The sequence below is a fragment of the Plodia interpunctella genome, chromosome 13 (genome assembly GCF_027563975.2).
Source record: "Plodia interpunctella isolate USDA-ARS_2022_Savannah chromosome 13, ilPloInte3.2, whole genome shotgun sequence".
Taxonomy (NCBI): Eukaryota; Metazoa; Arthropoda; class Insecta; order Lepidoptera; family Pyralidae; genus Plodia; species Plodia interpunctella.
In genome coordinates, this window is record NC_071306.1 from 3,261,144 (window position 1) to 3,275,784 (window position 14,641).

The 14,641-nt window shown below is 33.6% G+C and overlaps 1 protein-coding gene across 9 annotated transcripts in view; it reads left to right on the top strand.

The window, feature by feature from the left end:
- Pgant9 (Polypeptide N-Acetylgalactosaminyltransferase 9) overlaps positions 1-14,641 on the top strand; it is a 183,416-nt gene that overhangs the window by 27,625 nt on the left and 141,150 nt on the right. For 2 of the 9 annotated variants that reach the window (XM_053754118.2, XM_053754120.2), the window contains exon 1: positions 2,533-2,831. The exons of 1 other annotated variant lie outside the window; for it this stretch is intronic. The gene's annotated coding sequence lies outside the window, so the exon portion shown is untranslated. Of the gene's footprint in view, positions 1-2,532; positions 2,832-14,641 lie in introns of those variants that run through there. 6 more of the 9 variants (XM_053754124.2, XM_053754123.1, XM_053754122.2 and 3 more) reach the window with 5 other exon arrangements.

A 14,641-nucleotide genomic window follows, 5' to 3' on the forward strand; every position in this document is an offset into this window, starting at 1 on the left:
GCTTATCTTCAAATTACAATCCGAATCACATTGCATGTGTTTCGTTATCGGTGTCAGCCAGCACCAAAATAAATAATGATGTACTATTATTTTTAGTCTGTTTCTTATTGATCAGAATTAATGGATTAGAAACATTTAGTTATGAATGTGATGTAAATTGTATTCATACCACAGAAATCTAGTAATAAAAGAAGTGGGAATGTTATTTGCTATCATAATAGGCAGAAATACACATGTCAACAGCTTGCACACTTGAATGCCAGCACGGGTGACGTGTGTGTGACACATGCAAGTAGCTTGTCAAGTCACAGCACTTGCCAGCTACTGGCATGCCACCAAATTGTCCCTTTCTACTTGTGTATTTATGTCCATACAATTCGTAATTTAATAAGATTAATCTTTGACAGTAATCTCCTTATAATGGGCGTTATAGTTCACGCAATCGTAAGTTTGACACTTCTATTATGAGGAGACGCTATTTTCGGTGCTGAGAGTTTTAGTTCTTACTTTCCTCGATGACTTTTTTCCGCAGTTAAGAAATTATAATCAAAATAATCATATTAAATTCGTTATCGGTGTCAGCCAGCACCGAAAGTTAAAATGGTCTATTATTATTTTTAGTATTCGAATTTAGAATTCATCGAGAATTAAAACTCTTGACGTTCTAATTTTCATCCAGCCGTTTGATCAGTCAGACCGATTCAGGGAAGATTATTACATTTTTTTAATTCAATCTGATCTATTGTCAAAATGTTATGGTCCGATAACCTTTCTGTCATTTAAAGTGGAAACAATACACAGGACCAAGTTTATATTGTAAATGTTTTTCAAAAAAGTTTCATCTAAAGTTTGGATTTTTTTTGAAAATAAACAGAAAATACTTTGATGTTCCAAAGATACCAGGATTTGGACAACGATAATTGAAAATAGATAAATGTGGTGGTAAGCAAATAGTCTGGCATGCATTGTTATCATCGGCTACATTCCTTATCTCTATGACGCTCCCGTATCTCCGTCTGTTGGTTTGTTGGCATTTTGTACAGTTTTAAAATACCTAAGCAATCCGTAGTGGGATTTAAATAATAGGCCGATTGTGTTAAAGTTATAAACAGCATATATTTGCTGCGGACATCTTAATTAATATTATATGAATAAAAAAGTGTGTTTGTATGTTACATTTTTCATACTTTTCAACTCATTCTTCTTTTTAAATCATAAATATTTATTAGGAGTACGCAGATGTACATAGAGTGCCTTAAATCCCGGAAAAGTACTGTTCCCATTAATTCGCAAATACTGTTTTGATTTGAATTCAAAATTTAATAAAACAGTATTTGCGAATTAAAAAAGATTCACAAAATTAATCTAGTTGAGTATAATAAATTCAATACATATTGCGTCATGTAGAAATATTGAGTGCAACAAGAATCCCAACCATGATAAAATCTTACTTGTGTCAAAAGTGAAAATTTTGATTAGATTATTAGTCACAACAGATTTTAGTAAATAACCTAAATATTATGCTAATTAATACCCCATACCTAATATCGACTAAACCTGTTATTCATAAAAAATATGTTTTGTCACTATCGCACTTTATAATATTAGCCATTGACAGAAAGAGACAAAACATACATATTTTTTATGAATAACAGTGTTAATCTTTTGTGTCAGTGCCCAAATTTATTAGGCCACTTGTCACAGCCATCGGACGTTAGAAAACCTCATTCATGACAAAAAATAATAAGGATACCTACCTAATAGCAGTACATTGCGGGTACACACAGTGCGTTATCAAGTGGGCACTTCCCTTATCAACATTCACATGTACGTGCACATATATACGTGTGAGTAGTACTGATGTTACCTACTACAGTTGTCAATTTACACATTGTGTTGTGTGTGTTAGCCTTTATTTAACTAAGAGAGTTCGTCGTGTTGTCAATATTTGTTTTCTCTCTTTGAGTAACATAAAATTATAACTTCATCTTAGATATTGTTCGTGTTTTAGTTAGTCGACTAGTATATTAAATGTTATATTCAAAGTTTTTTTTCTTCGTGTTAGTGTGTTGTAATAAAATACTACTTTATATTGTGTTTCCTTATCTATACACATTTTTAAATAAAAATAAATAAAACAATTTTAATTAAAACTAAAAAAGAATAAAACATTTTTAATTAAAACTAAAACAGAATAAAACAATTTTAATTAAATTTTCATCAATATTTTAGATTAATTTTCTGCTTTTTTTCATTTTCAATTTCGTCATACAAAAATGGAATTATCAAATTCCACTCTTTATTTTGGAAAACTAATTCATATTCTGTACCTTGGCAATGTTTATAACAAGTACTATTATCAATTACTTACTTAAAGCAAATTATCGTATAAAAATCTGATGCATAATTCAATCAGTGATAACGATAACATTACTTACACGGACGTCCATACACGCGGCCACATCCTCATAAATCCTTCAGCGGTGCCAAAAAGATTCTGTAGCGCAATTTTTTTATCAAACGTGTCGAACGGAAGCTAGGCGATGCGCACATCTCGTGCCGCATCCCGTTTCACTCCGTCCTCCAATCGCCTCCGACCTCCGAACAAACGGACCTCCATACCTCAGCTCAGTTCTCCCTCAGTTTGTGTCGACGCGCCGCGACGCACGGACGTACGGCTCCTCTCTCCATTTCCATTACGCGAGCTTTCGATTTTACCTGTGGATTTTCAGTGACTTGTGCTCCATCATATATTTGTGCCCACATCTTTTTCTGGATTAGTCATCGACATCATCACACCGACTGGACACGGGTCATCGCTAGTTTTCAAGGTTGGTGCATATGCCTTGCGAATAGTAATGCGATTCCATGCATTCGGAATGTCACTTAGCCGGTCTTATGATGATGGTGTGAAGAGGTTTCTTGGATCGTGGATATCCAAGTTCATTCAGCGGGTTCATTGACTCAACGGCTGCAGCGTTTTTTAATTGTTTTTTCTTGTTAGACCGGTGTGCGGCGTGGGAGAGGATTCTGCGTATGGACAGTTTATTGGTTATGAAGAACAATGGGCAAAGTTGAAGAGCTATCACTTCAAACTGTTCTGCATTTCCTGTTATGCAAAGATCAAATAAGGACACAGACGTCTCAGAGAACGGGCTGTGATTCATCAAAGCATTTTCAGTTTACTTTGCAAAGTTGAACACGAAGGTTATTCCGGGTGTTCATATTCTACTCGGAATTAATAATAGCTTTTACACGAATAAATACTAGCTTGGATTCAACAATAATTTGATACAATTCCATTAGTTCAGCTATATCATCGCCATATAAAAACAGTTCTCTGGTTTACGAAACGGCCATCAAACCTGCATTTTGAATTTTAAATTAGTATTTTTTATGGTTAGATATTGAATATTTATAGCTCATACAAGTTTTGTAGCTGTATGTATGGAAATCGATTGCTTATCCAGTTATATTTTATTCGTTTTTTTTAACCAAAATATAATATTTTTCAGCGAAAATAATTTTGTTCGCAAAAATAACAGGCCAATAAATATATTGAATACAAGGAAAAATATTAAACAAACTAAGCTCACAAACTTTGTTGTTACAGTAGACGGCCAAGTCCCAATAAGATTTATGTTAGGTACCTATCCTGTCTGAATATTTAAAGCTAATATTCCATTCCCTACATTATTTTCAAATTTCAATAATTGAATGATAGATGTTCGCTTTTAAATGAAACAAATTGATTATTAAATAATGAAATCACTCTTATCTCTCATGATACGTAATAACCAAAATTTCCTGGAATTTGATTATGAAAAAGTTTATCACTGATTACACGTACAGACTTACGTACTTATCTACCTGACAATAACGTTCATCTAATAAAATAACATAAGACAATAATTGAATATCTGCAGCTCATAGACGGAAGTGATGATCACATCATTAATCATAGCTTCGAAATGAATGGTAAAATTATCTTCAACATTCGAACTATTGTTATGCGTAGTCGTGGCGTGTATTCAATGCCTAATAATAAACCACATTTTGTCTGTGCACACAAATCATGAGGCATTGTTGTTCCGTAGGCACAGGTTATTCTCCAATTTGACGCTAACTAAAAACTAGCAGATTACAGTGATTATACGGCCGATGCGCCGGCGCACAATAAGCTGTGTGGAGGTTGCAGCCATGTCAAGGAATACTGTAATAACCCACACGCCAAAATCAATACACGGTTGGCATTTCAGAAATTCCGTTTCGAAATCTATGATGCGTTTATTATTTACATATTTCATAATGCAGGTGTTCGTCCATTATTTTATCCGTTTAAAACGTTTAAGACTAATAACGAATAAGCGAACTTAGTTCAATTTTATTTTTTAATCAAATACTTAACAGAATTTATTCCACAAATGTTTCATCATTATATCTAATTGCGCTCAAAGGGTTTTCAAATAGACTGAAATTGTTAAAGTCATTTTGTATAAAGTAATTAGAAATCTCTACAACGGCAAGGCTTCAAACGAATCAGTACATTTCGAAAGTGCCTAGTCCTTTCGCTTCATTATCCGGGAAACTTTTGAAATACCAGTCATTACTTGGACCACTAGAAAATTAGATTTTCAAAGTTCGTAAGGGTTGAAGATTGAGAGTCGAATAGTTTGCAAAACTTCCTAAAATGTGGGAGGCCTTGGGGTATAGCTAATTATAAAGGTGAGACGGTGTGAGTCATCGGATCGTGTCGGTTGGTTGTGGGCTTCCTCCTAAGAGCGGATGCTGATAAATTTGTAGTAGCAAATTGCAAACTCATGGTTGGAAAGTCGTAAAGAAAACGTAAACATAATTGGTACAGTTTATGCAGTTTCTAAACCAAGCTACGTACACTTGAACGAGAATGATAAGAACTTCTTTTTTAAAATTTTGTTGGTACATTTTTACCGACAACAGCTTTAAACTTTATTATTATATTTTAGCAAATCTCGTTATTTACATAACTAAAACAGTTATTTCTTTCATTAACAATCTACGTAGCATCACACATTAGACAATTTAAAAATGTAACTATTAATTAAATCATATGCCTAGTCGTAATATGAGAAGACATATGTGATAATTTTAAAATCATGTATTGTTTGTTTCGCAGACTGTTATGGTAAGAATTGAACGACCTTGATCTATGTCGATGACTTTAGAAAAACAGAAAATAACACGAAGTTTATACACGAGGAAGATTTTGAAAAGATTTTAGTTATGAGTTTTAATAACATCCGGTGTCAGTTGCAATATTTAAAAATTTTTATATGTTCCAAACGGTTTTGATATTATAAATTTGATGAAATTATTTTTACGATTCGTAAATCAACGAAACTATTTGTCCAAATACAAGTAAAATGTGAAGGACGGTGCAGCGTCGTTAAAGTTTTTTAGTCGACGTTCGGCCCGCCTCTTAGTATGCGTCGAATAGTGATGGCGTTGACATTTATCATAAAATGTCACGTGTATTAAACCCATTAAAGTTCTCTCTATACGTCGCTTTTTATGATCGGTCTTCGACGACGACAGCGGTCACTTTATTACTCGGTTTATTTATAATATTTTTTATCACATATTACTGAGCGTTAAGAGTAAGTTTAATAACTTGGCATAAACCGACACGCACCACACGATCTAAGTGCCAGTACAATGCACACACGAGGGCCTTTGTTTAAGTAGCAATCAAAATTATGTATGCTTTATGGTCAACATGAACCTTACCGATTTGTATATTGTGCATTTTTGCAAAAAGTAATCCTTAAAATTTATAATTAACTCCAAGTAGGTATGTGCCATCTGCATTCACTTGTATCAAGAGTAAATTTTTGAAGATTAAATTTGAACGTGTCTGATTACTAAACAAAGAGATGAGTCTTGTTTTGAGAAAAAAGATATATAGGTATGTTGGTGGCAATATGGTGTTTATCTGCTCCTGGATGGTCTGAACACAGCATTCACAAATCTCCCAGGAGTGTGTGAGTGTGAGGCGAATTTAGCCCTAGTTTGTTTGTTCTCTTGTTTATTAAACCTACCATTGTTTCAAAGTCTGTTAGGTAACTAGATATTATTGTTATGTTGGCAGCTACCTACTGAACTGTAAACTAATTAAGAATAGATTGCGTCACGTGGCCAGCGAATAAAATTTTGTTGCCGATAGATGTGACTTAAAACTAATGCAATAAGATAGAAAATCATAATTTTAAATTTGTTTTATATTTTATATCAATTTGTTTTATAAATTTTTAAATCATATTGCCGATAATCTTCAAATTTATATTGATTTTTATATAAATGTGTAATACAACAACAATTGTTATTTCAATTGTAATTAATTGGATATTTAATTATTATTTATGACACTAACTACTTTATTAATTATATTTATAATGATGATGAAAAGTATTACCATTTTTGAATTTACCTGGCATAGAAAACATGATATATGGCGCGTGGAGCTGAGATTCTTAAACGAAATACAATTGTATTTATTTACCTATAAGTTTATATACAAATAAAATGACCGAAAAAAAATACAATAAAACAAGTACAAGGTATATACTTCTTTCAAAAGAACTCTCTTGTAGTTATATTTTTTTCATAAAAGTCAAATTGCCAGCAATAATGTATGATGTAGGTATGACGAATTAACTTTCAAAGTATGGAACTTAGAAATAAATGGCAAATTGACTGTGTCGAATTGACATAAACCCAAAAGTTCTTTGAGCCATATCAGGTTAATTACCCATCTGCCAAATCACCTTTGCCCGTGGCTAAACGGGACATGTTCTCACAAAAATAATGTGAATGTATTAACTATATCTGTCGATTGTTAAAATAATAAATTAGCGAGGCCACTAATGTTTGTTCGGAAAATTCTCATATATAAAATGCAATTATTTGTTATTATTGAGATGGCATATTTACTAATACTAAAAGACTACTAAATACAAAAATAATCGAAGTCGTGAGTTCACTCATACACGCATGATACGTGTATGTACACCTACGCGCTTTTGTTTCGTATAGTTTCAGCAGTGTCTGCCCTGTGCTCGTGTGCCATGTAGCCATAACATTTTTTAGTTTTGCGTGAGATTGTACATTCAAAAAAATGCATGTATTAGTAAGATAATGAGTAGCGAATCCAACCAAATTTGCCCCAACATTAGAAAATCAATTAAAAAGTCATTAAACTGTCACAGTTAAATATGGAATTTGATGAGGCAACGGTGCCTACTTGGAATATCATTATGATCAAGTTGGCAACACACTTGGCGGTGCAAATTTTATCATACCCCAAGCTGATACGTTCTATTCACAGAAGTTTGCAATATAGCAAATAGAAGTGCAATTTAATATTATACCTACTAAAATCTAAGATTCACTAAAGACCGGCTCTTCATTGAGTATTTTGTGAGTGAGCTGCTGTTTCGGATTTCTTGCATTTTATGTCAGGCAGCGACCAAATAACGATTTATTTCGAACCAGAACCGAAATCCAAATCACAAATATGGAAAAAATATATATTATTATATATATAGAAAAAATCTCGTCTGAACCAAACGGTCCAAAATATCTCTATAACTTGTTGTATTCGTGTAGTACAACTGCGGACTTATCCCACTACAGCACTAAATAAATCGTTATTTGGTTATACGTGTATAACACTTCTGTTTTATTGTTACAAATTCTGTGGACTTCGACGTACGGAGCGTAACGTATGGTTTCAAAATTTGTTTCGCACAATATGACAGTTTAATTACTCCGGTCGGATTCGGTTTTAACTTTTAAGCCTGTTTTAGACTTGTTTTTTGTTTCGCACGTTCATGAAACTTGGGAAATAAACTTGTTTCTTCGTAATTTTTCTATTGATTTCTTGTTAATAACCGAGACAGTGGTGGGAATTTTATCTGTTCTGTATGAAATTTTTAAATACTTATCCTTACATATTAAAAAAAAACAAGGTCCTATACTGCGTCTGTCTGTTCGCGAGAAACTCAAAATCTACTGCACAGATTTTTCGGTTTTCACCAATAGACAGTGTGATTCCTGAGAAATGTTTACTTTATTATGTTTTTATCCGAGCGAAGCCGCGACGGGTCACAGTATCAAATATCATGGGCTAGTAATTCTGCAAATAAATAAAACATAGTTTTTCAGGTTTAAGTTAAAACTACTGTTTGCTCGCGACTTGGTACGCTCGTAAAACTACGTACCTTATTACTCTACACTTCTCCAAGAAAACTTCATACCAAATTACATCTCTTTACTTTCAGTAATTTTACATGTATGTTATACTTTAGTTAGCTAAGGAAAAGTTTAATTTATATTGATGACTAGTCTTTGCCCACAGCTTCGCCCGCGTTTATCTCGTGCGTCCGCTCATAACATATTATTATCGATATCTCGGGTTCGAAACCTATAACAGATTTTAAAATAGACCTTCCGCTATACAACTGTAAAAACTACATCAAAGTACATTCCTTTTTTACGTAATATCCAAACAAATATACACAAAGACTTAAAAATAAAAATTGTTTTAGCTTCTATTGGTCCCATAAAGATAATACCATATCTATTTTTCTTTGATATCAACATTTCTTTTATATGCAATTTTGTTATATTGAACGAGTGAATTGTAAAATTATAAGATAATTTTTTTTAAATTAGATAATTTAAGATATTATTTTGTTTCTTTATATTTTTAAAGCACCATCCTTCTTGACATAGTTCTTGCTATATATGTATGTTTGGTATAGAAAAGGTTTGAATGGAATAATTTGGAAGACTGGAGAATACCATAAGATATTAAGTTCCTCTACATTTTTCAGTAAAGTTTTAAATTAATTAAAATCTTACACTTATTAGTTTCTGATCGTATCAGAAACAATTCTCTTAGTTTGGTCGCACCGCATGCCCACACATATGTATGCTCGCGTTTCACGACTGTGGTTTGATAAGTTCTATATCCCGATTGCAAAATTATAGGTCAAGGAGTGCAATGGTCGATACGATATGTTGGCAAAGTGCCCATTACATTCAAGAGAAATTAAAACAATCCAACACGGCGAGATTGGGTTTGTTTTAAAATTAAAACAATGCATATAAGCTATGCTTTATGGTTAAGCGAGTTAGTAGTTATAAAGTATAGTTTTTTTTAATAAAGATTTCGTTAATATAATAATGTTATAACATTAGTTTTTTTGGCAAATTACTTTGAAACCTAGAAAGTTTAAAGAAAGTTTATTTGCAATGTTCTAATGATGTGTCAGTTTACGATCGATATTAGTAGTCCAGATATTATATCCTAACTTGTACTTTTTGGTCAGTAAATATATGTATACAGGATATTACTTGTCGCGTTTAATACCCGTTTTGAGTAATTAATAATGAAACGCAAACGTCTAAAATTGTTAAATATTATATACAGTGTCATGTATAAGTACCCTTACGGGGTAGACTGAGCCATGAGCTACGTAAATCAAAGGCGACGTCTAGCTGTCTTTTTGGTGCAATAAGTTGCTCCTGTAGCGAGGTTTAAGGTCATTAACCCGAGCTAATCACAGGTAAGTAGATATGTCTAGTTACGCGAATCTTTAATTGGCGAGTGACGCAACTAGTCGACAAGTTTTCTCGCATGTGCCTGAGATAGCCACAGCTTCCGCACTTTCCGTTTCACGCTGTGGGAAATAATATATTACTAGCGACTGATATATCGGAGTAAGAAATGACCCTTATTGTATTCCAGGTTGGCTCCCGCGGGAGTTTCGGGATAAAAAGTAGGTACCCACATGTTATCCAGAAATACCCACGGGAGCCAAGGCCCGGGGCGCAGCTAGTTTCATATATTTTTCATTCCATTATGGCTAACTTATTATGAACGAGTGAATTGTTATTGTTTATGTTACCGCACTATAATAGTTGCAAATATATGCATCAGTACACGACCCACAATCAGATAGCTTCCGCATTATCGCTTGTTTGCACATGCGTCACAAATCGACGAACGTACAGGGAAACTTTGGGTGAGTTGCACCGTCAAATTTGACGTTGATTTACTCGGCGCGTGAAATTCTTATTAAATATAAACAAATCTTAGTATTTAAAGAACACATAATGAGAGCTGAGTTATTTGCAGTAACTTATTCGTACTTATATCAATTTAGATTTTTTTTTTCGTTCCGATTTTTTATATCCAAAGCATTTTTACATACTTATTCTATGACAGTTATATATTGATATAAATAAATTAAGAAATGTAGAAAATTTTCAGATTTCCGTAAATCTGAAGTGGGAAACAACGACCTAATTTTATGTTTGCGGTCAATAACACTATCGGCCGCAACACTACACACTAAGTGCTTCTAAACACAGCTACTATTGACTTATTGATAAAATCAGCGGAGGCCGGGGGCCATGTATAATATTATGTACAGACAACTGCACGTCCATTTATCTAAATTTATCACAAAATTGGTTCACAAAATTATACCACTGCCTAAGTTTATTATAAGGTAGTGACTGTACAGTGCACTTAATAAATGATAGCTTTAACCTTAACATAAATGTTTTAATTCATTTGAAAAACATAGGAGTGAAATAAAGTCATAATATATATTAATGCAATGTTAACAGTCCACAGTGTAGAAATAAAATGAGATGTAATGTCATAATTTTGACATTGGCAATGACGGGTCATTAATTGCACAACCATGGTATTAATTATTCATTATTATTGTTATTTATTCCGATCACTCATGAATCTTTTTCACACTTGGACATTGGTAACATACAAAAAAAAAATTCATTAATATTTAGCGTGAACATATAAATTACATTTACCATATTTTAAAATGTGAAAATATTCCGTCAGTTTTTTTCACTTAAATTAGGTACCGGAAATTTTCTGTTGGCTAATCATTCAAACGCAGTCTTTTGCGAACTATTCACACGTTCAAAAAGTCAGGTGATGATTGTGTCATAGGTATTTATAAAAAATTTGCTTAACTATTGTTCTCAAAGTAGAAAGTAGCTTTCCTTGTATTCGTGTTACAGACCGACACACCTGACCTTTAGTGTTTGGCAGTGAAAGTAAAAAATATTAAATTTATGCAGGTTAAGGAATTTTTCTTGTAAGTTCTGAATAATTGTCTGAATTGATGTGTTAGGGGCGCGTGTTTTTTATTTATTTCTCTGCTCGATATGTTCGGCGAACTTCGATTACTTAAGTAATTCTATTGTCATATTATTAGAAAGGATTTATTCTACGTACAGTACATTCTGCCATCATAAGCAAGAGGGAGCATCACATTATTTTTTCATCTATATATCTCAATTGACACAACTGTTAAAACATGACATACAAACAAACGTAATACCAATAATCGAAAGGTCATTGACATTGTACAGTCGTTTAGAATACTATCTCTTAGAATCTCTGATCTAATCTTGTCCTTCCGTGCTCCTCGATGTCATTATTGGTATTCTAGTCGCAGAGAATGTCCATATTCTGTTGTTCTTAAACTTGTATTGAAAACAATTTCATTACATTACCTACATAGTATAAACCAAAATTCTCTTCCTGCTGTCTGTCTGTCCCTATGTATGCTTAGATATTTAAAACTACCCAACGGAGCTTGATGCCCTTTTTTAATAGATAGAGTGATTAAAGAGGAAGATTTATATGTATATAACATGCACATCATCGCACGCAGGTCAATTTATATAGGTGTTTATATTTCTCACAGACCAGCATGTAAGATAAGACAAAAAAAACATGCAAAACAACGATAAGATTATACATTTGATACAAACGCATTCGTCTATTGTATTGTTAATCAAAATGGTTGCATCACAAGGAAGATATGTTTGTCTGTCCGTAGCTATAATGCCAAGAACCACGGCCGAGACGAAGGCTTTTGTTTTTAAACCTATTGTTTACTACATTGATTGGTTAGTCTGAAGATTTTGGATAGCCGACAGCGGGCAAGGTTAAGCAGCCATCATAAATATTATGTTTTTTAGTAGCGTTAATCGATCATTCTCCTACAGATTTTTTTACAAGCTTTTATATAACGTGTTAAGTATGAATAAGATAATATATTTTGTTTGGGTGGAATCTTGTAACGCAATTTAGAAGCAGGTATCTTCAACCGAATGTTTGGTTCCGATGTGAATGCATAAATAAGCAAGATCTGATGGCGGTCCAGAACTAGAGGTAATTAAATTTATATTTTCACGTTCGTTCGTTAATACTTTAATTGTCAATTTGGTTGTAATAGTACCCACAGTGACAAAAACTCATCGCTTATTCAAAACGATTTTCGGAGAAAATGAGAAGTGTCACACGTTTGTGAGATATTATCACAATTACCCGTCAATCCGCAATGGGCCCACGTGATGGGTCATGGACCCATAATCCTTATCCATCCATAAGGATGGCCTATGCCCCAGCAATGAGGATTTATATAAATGGCTAATAATGATGACATTTACATAAATACAATGATGTCACACTTGTCAGAAAATTACGTAGGTACAAAGCAAATGTTTGGCTTGGCATGATGATGTGCTGGTTTGATGTCGACAAGGATGATATGTGTGCCAATGGTCTAAGTTTGCCAACGACCATGCAAAGTGGAGGAGAAAAAGAAAGGCGGACCCTGGTCTCTGACGCCCTATGCCGGTGGAAGTAACCGGGATCCCACTCAGATGAGAGAGAGAGACAGACTCTTGGTACTATAACATCAACGACAATTTATAATACATACATTATATTTGACACAAACTCAGCCATTCGCACCAAAATAATTGAGGACCATTATCCGCAAAATATTTCAACAGAATTTGTTTTCTGTCCAATTACGTGGATGTGTAAAGGGTGGCGGTCACTGATTTATTTGTTAATTTTTTTAAATGATCGCATTCATTTATATCTTCACTAGCGGCACGTCCCGTCATCGCTCGTATAAAACCATAATAAATTATACATCTAAACCTTTTCAGGAATCACAGTATCAAAAAATCCCGCATCAAAATCCGTTGTGTAACTTTAAATATTTAAGCATACTTACATATGGACAGACAGGGGGAAGATACTTTGTTTTATTCTGTAGTGATATCATATAGTGGTTTAATTTTATACTCAGTTTCAGTAACTTTGATTTGAATTAGGAAAAGGGTAATAAATCACGTGGTCCACCTGACAAGGTTCCTTTTTAATAATATTTTTTGAAATATATTTATGTACGTATTAGTTTAATAATTAACCATAACCGATGAACATGCATGGAGAAAGTGATGAAGGGGGCTAATCCAGTGAGAGTTCTCAATTATCATCGTGGCAAGTTGAAATCCCTAGTTTCTGCCTTCCCCCATGGGACACAAACGCAGTGTTCATTAAATGTACCCATTGAACCTACCTATTTAAAGTACAGTCAACAGCACATCAAGTTACCCTGCATGAACCTCTATGGCGCGGTAATAGCGGCGAGTTTGCAATGAATTTGGTTAGGTTGATGTGCTGTTGACTGTACCTATTGATTTAACTTAATGTTATACATTTTCTGTGAACGCCCTCCCTTAACAAAATTTAAATGCATTTTTCGTTGTGATTCCGGAAAACGCCACAGACGACTAATAGAGTAGGGTAAACGCACCAATTGTTGGCCATAATTGTACTGCCGATGTAAATGGTGGCCCATTATTATTTCCCATGTTGATGCGATGAAATGGAGTGTGCTTTTGTTTTCATGTCTGGGTTTTTAGATGATGGGACTCGGTAAATACATACTAAATGTGGAAGCTAAATTACTATAAAAGAGTAGGTTAACTAAGTTCTGGTATTTGTATGACATAAATCGTTCAATGATCAGGATCAGAATAAGTAGATCCATTCTCATGGGTTCTCCTCATTGAGATAAAGCGGCGGGATGCTACGCGATGCGAAAATAATAAATCCATGAATGTATATTACAGTTTTGTATATAGATTTTGTATCTAGAGGAAATTGCCAATTTTTTATTATTATATTTTTTGGGTTGCATTGCATCGCGTTGTCTCATTGGGGACGCGGGTTCAGCGCGTCGACTCGAAGCGTCAGCAAAAAATAAAGAATGCATTTATCAACATAGTTTTACAATAGTAAAAGCCGGCTATCAATGAAACATGGCCGTATCCGCTTTAGATTACACCCACAGCCACCGCATCGTCCAAATAAAAATGGCTGCCGCGCCACCGATAGTTTCACGCTGTTTCTAAACGAATTCCGTTATCTGTGCTATTTATCTTCGTCCTTGTAATTTCACTTTCTGAACTGAAATGTATTGGTTGTGTTAGTTTGTATTTTTTTATCATACTATCAACATCCGACTATTTGCTTCTCTAGTAAAAAAAACTTGAATGAAAACAATTTTATTAATTCATCTTCTATATCATTTATTCCAGCCCTGTGTTATACATCTTAACTATTAATTATGCGGACGTTGAAAACAAAATTTTGTTAAAAGTTATTTTAAAATGTTCATGCATTTCTATGTCCAATCTACTAGTTATCTGACAAATGCCTACTAAAGTCTATTCTTAGTACAATATCAAGTAA